Here is a 9,369-nt window from a genome sequence, read left to right as displayed (position 1 = left end):
TGGCCAATTAATCGCAAATTAGATGAAATCAATAAATATAGCCAGCTGCAACTTTCAAATTTCAAAGCAGAGGTGAACTTTTTTTTTAACCTGGAATTTGTGTCAAAATACCAGTTTAAACATTTTTTGCAGCAGAAATGTTATGCAGTACATATCATGCAATCATTCTAGTGGCATAATTTTAGAATACTGAACCACAAAAAAATCAAATTTTCTTCATTTTTGTATGTTTTTCTTGTTAAATATGAGAATTATATAAAATTATCCTTCATTTTAATGCAACAGTTCATATCTAATTTGAAAAATGAGTCAAAATCATCGCAATTAAATATTTTTCCAACATTGTTCAGCCCTTGTTCAATCTAATATTATGTTGGTCCTAGTTTAGAATGAATTATTGTTTGTTTTTGTTGGAAAACACATGAGACGAGGAACTTAGAAATAATGATGTATTAAATCAAAATTGGAATATTGTGTAAATAAAAAAATCGCAGTTCGATTATTTTCCTCGTTCAGTCGATATTTTAGACTACGAGGACGCAGGACTCTGGTGATGGGCGATGTTTGTAAGCAGGGAGGATATCAGTGGATTCTGATGTTAAACTGATGCATCTGTGCATCTTCATAGGCTTTACAGTAGAAGAAGACAGGACCTAGACTACAGTGTTCATTTCATCGACTAAAACTAGACTGAGACTAACAAAAATAGATCTGTGATGACTAAAACTAGACTGAGACTAACAAAAATAGATCTGTGATGACTAAAACTAGACTGAGACTAACAAAAATAGATCTGTGATGACTAAAACTAGACTGAGACTAACAAAAATAGATCTGTGATGACTAAAACTAGACTGAGACTAACAAAAATAGATCTGTGATGACTAAAACTAGACTGAGACTAACAAAAATAGATCTGTGATGACTAAAACTAGACTGAGACCAACAAAAATAGATCTGTGATGACTAAAACTAGACTGAGACCAACAAAAATAGATCTGTGATGACTAAAACTAGACTGAGACTAACCAAAATAGATCTGTGATGACTAAAACTAGACTGAGACTAACAAAAATAGATCTGTGATGACTAAAACTAGACTGAGACCAACAAAAATAGATCTGTGATGACTAAAACTAGACTGAGACTAACAAAAATAGATCTGTGATGACTAAAACTAGACTGAGACCAACAAAAATAGATCTGTGATGACTAAAACTAGACTGAGACTAACAAAAATAGATCTGTGATGACTAAAACTAGACTGAGACTAACAAAAATAGATCTGTGATGACTAAAACTAGACTAAAACTAACAAAAACAGATCTGTGATGACTACAACTAGACTGAGACTAACAGAAACAGATCTGTGATGACTAAAACTAGACAGAGACTAACAAAAATAGATCTGTGATGACTAAAACTAGACTGAGACTAACAAAAATAGATCTGTGATGACTAAAACTGACAAAAACTACATTAAGTTTTAGTCAAGATGACTGAAACTGGATTAAATGTAATTTAGTATTTGTCAGACATCTTAAATCTGTGATATTTCTCCACTGTGGGTAAATCTGTCAAAAACAATGCATCTGCATCTCTTCTTCCTCTCAGCTGTAGAAAGCAGGGACCCCAGGTTTGGCAGAGAACACACTACCATGATTTGGTACCAGATTTAGTCAAGAGAATAAATGCTTGGACTAAAAGTAAAGACTGAAATGTGAGGACTTTTCAAGGACTAAAAGTAAAGACTAAGACTAAAACTAAAACAGGTAGAAATGACTAAAATGGGACCAAAACTAAAATGCATTTTATTTAAAGACTAAAACTAAGATGAGTCTGGTATATTTTCTACATCTCTGCCGGCCCATTTATGAACCAGACTAATCATTTATTCTCCCATGAGTAAGCTGAGATGTTGAACCTAAATGTGAGCTCTGTTTGAGGAAGGACGAGCTGATAGCTTCATCATGTGTCTGACTTTAACCTCCAATCAGAGACAGATGAGATTCCTGTGATGATGAGGCAGACAGACAAAAGCAAATAGAAGAGGATCCGTCTGCGTGCTTCATCTTAAAGGGATACTCTACGGCCGCTCTGATTGGTCTGTTCTCTCCTTTGATTACGTTTCAGTAATCACGGTTAATCTCCCGCTCTCACGTTAGCTTTAGCTGCTGTGGATGAGTGACGGTGAAGAGGAGAGTTATTTTAACTCAGAGACTAAATATCAGCGCTGATCTCTGAAAACACGCCTGGATTAAACACACACTCGCCACAGCGACTCCTCTGACCTCGTAATTAGCGCTTCAAAGCTAATGCTAATCTATTACAAACACAAATGTTCCATTCACTGGAAATCAGAAATAATCAAACTGACAGCGTCAATGCTTCACACGTCTTTATTCTTCTAAAATCTCACAGCAAAGATAGGAGAATCAGAGTCTGCTTGTGGAGGCCGTCGAAGGCACGATTCCTGACTTTGGTTTGTCTCTAGTCTCTAAACGTCTCCTGTCTGTTCAAAAACTGTTGTATGTGTGCAGCATGGGCTCATTTCATCCTCTGGGCTTCATGGTAGAAGTGGAAGTATGAAGAGGGTCAGGGATGAACTGCATCATCCACGCAGATCAGAAACTAATGCTAACCCGAGTGGCTGCCATGGTTCTTCTCTGCGGGTCTGTTAACCCAGGGGTTCTCAACCTTTTCAGCCCGTGACCCCAAAATAAAGGTGTCAGAAACCGGGAACCCCCACTGTACCTGAAGGTGGTTGAACACGGCCATGCACAATTAAGAGTAGTCATGTGCAGACAAGGTTGTCCATAAACGGGGATGAATGGGAGGGCTTTCTGGGGTTAATAATGGCAAAAAATGGTGGAAAAAGTGGTGAAATTAAATTTTAAGGGTAGCAGAAATGGCTTTGAAATGCCAAACAAATTGAAAAAAGTGGCAATAAATAACCAAAAAAGGGCATATTGAGTGGTAAAAGGGGATTCAAAAGTGGCTGAAATGGCATTAAAGTGGCAAAAATAGGTGGAAATTATGTGAAATGGGATGAAAATTGATATAAACCGGCAAAAAAGGGTTAGCTGAAGCAGAAAAGGTCAGAAACTAGCAAAAATTGGCATATCCAATTGTAAAATGTGGCTTAAAAAAGGTAAAAAGGGGTTAATAGTGGTAATAATGTGTCAGCAGAGCCAACAATAGGCAAACGTTTGTTTTAGGAGTGGCAAAAACAGGCAGAAAAAAGTGGTGGATAAAATTAGGCAAATTGGTGTAAGGTGACAACAGTGTAATTCAAAACTGTTCTTAGATTTTTTTAAGGCTTCTGGAGATCCCCAGTGAGGTCCCGGCCCCAAGGTTGAGAACCCCTGTGTTAACCAGCTACCACCACTCACTGTTTCAGACATAGAACAACGTTCCTAATGTGAAAGCAGACGGGGCGGGGGGCACTCGCTCAGACACAGTGTGAAACGATAATGTCAAACGTGAAAACACTGTTAATCTCCATTTAGACCTGGTTTTAACACGAGCAGAGGCTGTAGAAAAAGATGGACAACACCTCTGCTCCCCAAAGGTGAAGCCAAACTACTTGGTCTGACTGGGTTAGGGTTAGGGACTGGGCTCAACAGTGTGGTCCTGGAAGCTAAAATCCCATTTATTTTAGCAATAGTCAATCTGATTATTAGCCATATTATCAGAAGTACCCAGGCAAGACTGACCACGAGATACCTGAGAGTTAAACAGTACGCTCCTTCAGAAGCAAAGCTTTAGAAGATGAGAATGTTTCATAGTCCTGAGGACTCAGGTAGCTGGTTAGCTAGGCTCATGCATTCAGAGCGTTGTAAGAAGGATGAAACATCTCTGAGGGATCTGAATGTTGAAGACCTTATGTCTAATATTATTTTTTCTGTTTGTTTATTGAATGACATAAAAATTTACATGAATAAAATGACAGATTTCATTTCCAGAACCTACACAGCTGAAAAAGTAATCTGACCATGTTGCGCTCCACAGGCCATAAGCTCCGCCCCCTCCATGTTAACAAATGTGCAAAAGGTCAAATCATTTCCTGACAAATAATTATTTTTTATTTTATCTCATTTCTGAGTGGTATATATTTTGTTAAGTTGAGTTTTAACTGACCCTTTGTCGGCGCCCTCTCAAAGCAACCATTGCTCGGCTAACTTCTGGTCAGACAAACTTTCTCTTCACCGAGACTTTCCTGTTTGCAGTGGTGAAACTGTGACCTGGTAACTTCAACACAGTTAAGAGCAGTGTTTCTCAACTGGTGGGTCAGGACCCAAAAGCTGGTCGCAGAGCAGTTTTCAGTGGGTTGCGAATATGTGTCCGGAAAAATGGTGGCAAAAGAACATGCAATTATACTGTTTATTTGACTGTTCTATTGTGATAATGGGTTAATTTAATGTTTTATCAGTATTTCAACTCATTTAGCTTCTTTTCTTGCAATAAAAAAGCTGCTTTTACCACGCTAATGAAGTAATTTCTCAAGATCTCTGGAAAAATTGGTTGAAATTTACATGTTATCGTGGGAAAGAGGGGTGTAAAATATACCAGCTTTGCAACGTCTCGTGTTTGCGTCATTAATTCTGTTCCATCCAAGATCTTTTTTATTTACCAAATGAGCAGAATGCTGCAGAATGGTTTTTGAATTTTTCACCTCTTTAAAATAAAACGGTATAAATTTAACTTTTGAGTATTTGTGACCTCTGTTAGTTACTGAAATGCTCTTCACAGCAGCAATGGTGTAAACTTTTCCTCACTGATGTTTATTCAGAGGAAGACCCTTCTCCTTACACCACCACCAGGATGGAAGTCTTAAAAAGTTGGGACAGGCTGGTGTATTTATGATGCTGCTGTTTGGAAAGTGAAGGTTTAAAGTAGAAGAAAGAAAATATCAAACTGATGATTCCAGATGGGGGAGGCTCTGATTTGATCAGGAGCAGTCAAATGTTGAGGACAGACTTGAGTGTCATTTGGAAGATAATCAGTCCCAACAAGGTCTTGGATCAGGCCCCGCCCCTCTCAGTCATTCCCTTAAAGGGACAGCAGAGCTTCTCATAGCAGTAATGCTCTTTTTGCTCCTCTCTGGGTTTTTCTCTGACGTTGTCTCCTCATCTATCACATTCACAAACGATCTCGTCTGAGTCAAATATTACCATGAGGACAATAAAAGTCTGTCATACTGTGTCGTGTCAGTGCTTTCTTTCTCTCCTCCCACACTCCTGCCAGTTTAATAAAGAACTAGTGGAATTTCTGTGTGCATAAAAAGATCAGCTCATTGTTGAACACTTGTGTTAACACCAGGTGTAAACGGGCTCGATGAAGTTTGTTTGCACTGCAGAATTTCTACTGTCACTACAAACTCAAACAGGATTTATCTTCTGATTCAAGGCTGCAGGGTTTATTCCGATTCAGCCTGAAGAAGAAAAAAAGAGAAGAAAAGAGGAAATATGACATTATTTTTCATGAACAGAAACCAACTGTTGATAGAAATAATATATAAATGATATACAAAAAATATAAATATAATAAAATGCTGTAATGAGGTTTAACCTGGTATAAACAGTTACCTCCATGAAAAGAAGACATTTTCGGTTTAGTTCAATGCAAATACAACTATTGTGCACTTCCTCCTTTTTTTTCATGCTGAAAGCCTGCCAAAGATGAGGCTGGGCCCCTGATAAACCCCAAAAATGGCCCCAGATAAACCCAGAGAATGGACCCTGATAAACCCAGAGAATGGACCCTGATAAACCCAGAGAATGGCCCCTGATAAACCCAGAGAATGGACCCCTGATAAACCCAGAGAATGGACCCTGATAAACCCAGAGAATGGACCCCTGATAAACCCAGAGAATGGACCCTGATAAACCCAGAGAATGGCCCCTGATAAACCCAGAGAATGGACCCTGATAAACCCAGAGAATGGACCCCGATAAACCCAGAGAATGGACCGTAAAAAAAACCCAGAGAATGGACCCTGATAAACCCAGAGAATGACCCCTGATAAACCCAGAGAATGGACCCTGATAAACCCAGAGAATGACCCCTGATAAACCCAGAGAATGACCCCTGATAAACCCAGAGAATGGACCCCTGATAAACCCAGAGAATGACCCCTGATAAACCCAGAGAATGGACCCCTGATAAACCCAGAGAATGGACCCCTGATAAACCCAGAGAATGGACCCCTGATAAACCCAGAGAATGACCCCTGATAAACCCAGAGAATGGACCCTGATAAACCCAGAGAATGGACCCTGATAAACCCAGAGAATGGACCCTGATAAACCCAGAGAATGGACCGTAAAAAAACCCCAGAGAATGGACCCTGATAAACCCAGAGAATGGACCGTAAAAAAAACCCAGAGAATGGTCCCTGATAAACCCAGAGAATGGACCCTGATAAACCCAGAGAATGGACCCTGATAAACCCAGAGAATGGACCCTGATAAACCCAGAGAATGGCCCCTGATAAACCCAGAGAATGGACCCTGATAAACCCAGAGAATGGACCCTGATAAACCCAGAGAATGGACCCTGATAAACCCAGAGAATGGACCATAAAAAACCCCAGAGAATGGTCCCTGAAAAACCCAGAGAATGGGCCCTGATAAACCCAGAGAATGGACCCTGATAAACCCAGAGAATGGACCATAAAAAACCCCAGAGAATGGTCCCTGAAAAACCCAGAGAATGGGCCCTGATAAACCCAGAGAATGGACCCTGATAAACCCAGAGAATGGACCTTGATAAACCCAGAGAATGGCCCCTGATAAACCCAGAGAATGGACCCTGATAAACCCAGAGAATGGACCCTGAAAAACCAAGAGAATGGACCCTGATAAACCCAGAGAATGGACCCTGATAAACCCAGAGAATGGCCCCTGAAAAACCAAGAGAATGGACCCTGATAAACCCAGAGAATGGACCCTGATAAACCCAGAGAATGGACCCTGATAAACCCAGAGAATGGACCCTGATAAACCCAGAGAATGGACCATAAAAAACCCCAGAGAATGGTCCCTGAAAAACCCAGAGAATGGGCCCTGATAAACCCAGAGAATGGACCCTGATAAACCCAGAGAATGGACCTTGATAAACCCAGAGAATGGCCCCTGATAAACCCAGAGAATGGACCCTGATAAACCCAGAGAATGGACCATAAAAAACCCCAGAGCATGGGCCCTGATAAACCCAGAGAATGGGCCCTGATAAACCCAGAGAATGGACCCTGATAAACCCAGAGAATGGACCCTGATAAACCCAGAGAATAGTCCCTGAATTACTCATAGCAGTGTGCATGTTTTTGATCAGAAGCATTGGTATTTTTTTTTACCCATTTACTCTTTGCTTTGCTACTTCTACCAATTTAAACCAATTTTTGCTGCCATTGGCAATTTTTCCCACTTTTCCCAATCTTTGCCTCTTCAAACTGCTTATATGTAATGTAATGTACACTAAGTAACTTTAAAAATGCACATTATAAAATGCGACCAAAGCCAGATAAAGTTCCTGTAAGTCAGCATTCTGGTGGTTGCGAAAAATGTCGTTTTCTTCAAAATGATCTTTTTTCGTTTTTTTTCATTTTATGCAAGTCCGACATTTAAACTACTCATTCGATGAAAAAAGTAACACAAATGTGATATTTAAAAGCGTTAATTTGTGTTTAAAAATGCCCTCTTTTCGTAGTTCCTGCGGGGAGATTGAGGGGAGGGGAAAGCGAAACTTCTGTGTGATAATTGGCCACTCAGCCTGCCATTGTCCCCAGTGTCGCCCACTGAGATGGACAATAACAAACACCGCATGGCTCAAACTCCAACCCCCATTGGCACATAGCTATGGCTGTTTCTAGTTATCACTTTTATCAACAAGCCTCAAGATGCACCTTGCAGCGAAGAAAAGTAGAAGAGACGATGAAGAAGCAGCAAGAATTATCAACAGACTTGGGACGACTTCAGGATCACTCCACAGTGAAAGTTTGATGAAGGCGGATTTCCTATGGGAATATTTTGATGAGCGTCACCACTCCGATTCAGAAGCTTGGTTTGGGTGGACTTGATGTAAATGTGGCTCTGTTGTTCACGCCCATTACCTGGCCTGCCTGAAGGTAGGAGAAGTCCGGAAACTTTGAACCTGGTTTTCTCAGAGCAAACAGGAACTAGAAGTTAACATTCAAATGAGCGTATCTTTGTAAAATATGCTCAGATTAAGGTGTATGATACACCATTTGAAAGCTTGGAATCTACGCTTTCATAATGTGTAAAAAACTAAAAAATGACCTCGGACGACTTGCAGGAGTTTTTACCAGCTTTGGTCACAAATTTGCTAGAATTGTCATGAGATGTACTCAGATGCTTCAAACAACTTCTCAGACACACAGTATACCTTTGTTCTGCATGACTGATTGTGCCTTTTCTCAACCACAGACCAGTTCATGAGAGTTGAACTCACAAGTGTATAAACTGGGTAGGTGAGTGAAATATTGGGATGGGATAAATTGTTGACTAAAAACGTGTAGGCGCGTACAGCTCTTCAGGAGGAATGGCAGGCGATCCCACAGAGACAGATTAATGGCCTCATAATATCTATGCCTCGGAGAGTGGCCGATTTGGTGCGAGCAAATGGAGGTCATACCAGATAATGAAATTTGGGCTTGTAAGGATGGGTGGTACAGTCAAGTTTTTATTGCGTGACTGAATAAACTGTTTCCTTGATCCCTGATTTTTGTGTGTATGTCTCCCACAAGATGTGTGCAATAAGAACAATAACTATAATTGGAAATGTAGTTCATGAATTACAAGTAATATATTCATGAATTTCAATGTGCATTTTTAAAGTTACTTAGTGTATTTTTTGTCTCTTTTGGCCCAATTTTGCTGCTTGTCACCACTTCTTACCGGTACTTTTATCCAATTTTTGCAGCTTTTTGCCACTTTAAATCCACTTTTTTGCTTTTTGATGCTACTTTGAACCCATTTTCACTACTTTTCCCCATTTTGCTGACTCATATTGGCAGTTTTCTGACACTCTAAACCCATTTTTGCCATTTTTCATTCTTTTTTCACGTCTTTTTGGAACATTTGTCAATTTTTGCCACCTTTTTTTTTTTGGTTGACAATTTAATCAATTTTTCCTGTCTTTTAGCCATATGTGAACACCTTTTGCCCATTTTAACCCATTTTTGCAGTTTTTAGCCCTTTCGTTGACACTTTACCACATTTTGCTGCTTTTTGCTACTTCTTTTTGGGACTTTTATTCAAGATTTGTTGCTTTTTGCCAGTTTTAACCCCTACTTGACATCTTCCTGCAGATTTTTGCCACTTATAACCCATTTTTTCTGCCACATTT

The sequence above is a fragment of the Cheilinus undulatus genome, linkage group 20 (assembly GCF_018320785.1).
Source record: "Cheilinus undulatus linkage group 20, ASM1832078v1, whole genome shotgun sequence".
Classification (NCBI taxonomy): domain Eukaryota; kingdom Metazoa; phylum Chordata; class Actinopteri; order Labriformes; family Labridae; genus Cheilinus; species Cheilinus undulatus.
Note: the sequence above shows the minus strand (reverse complement) of the source record.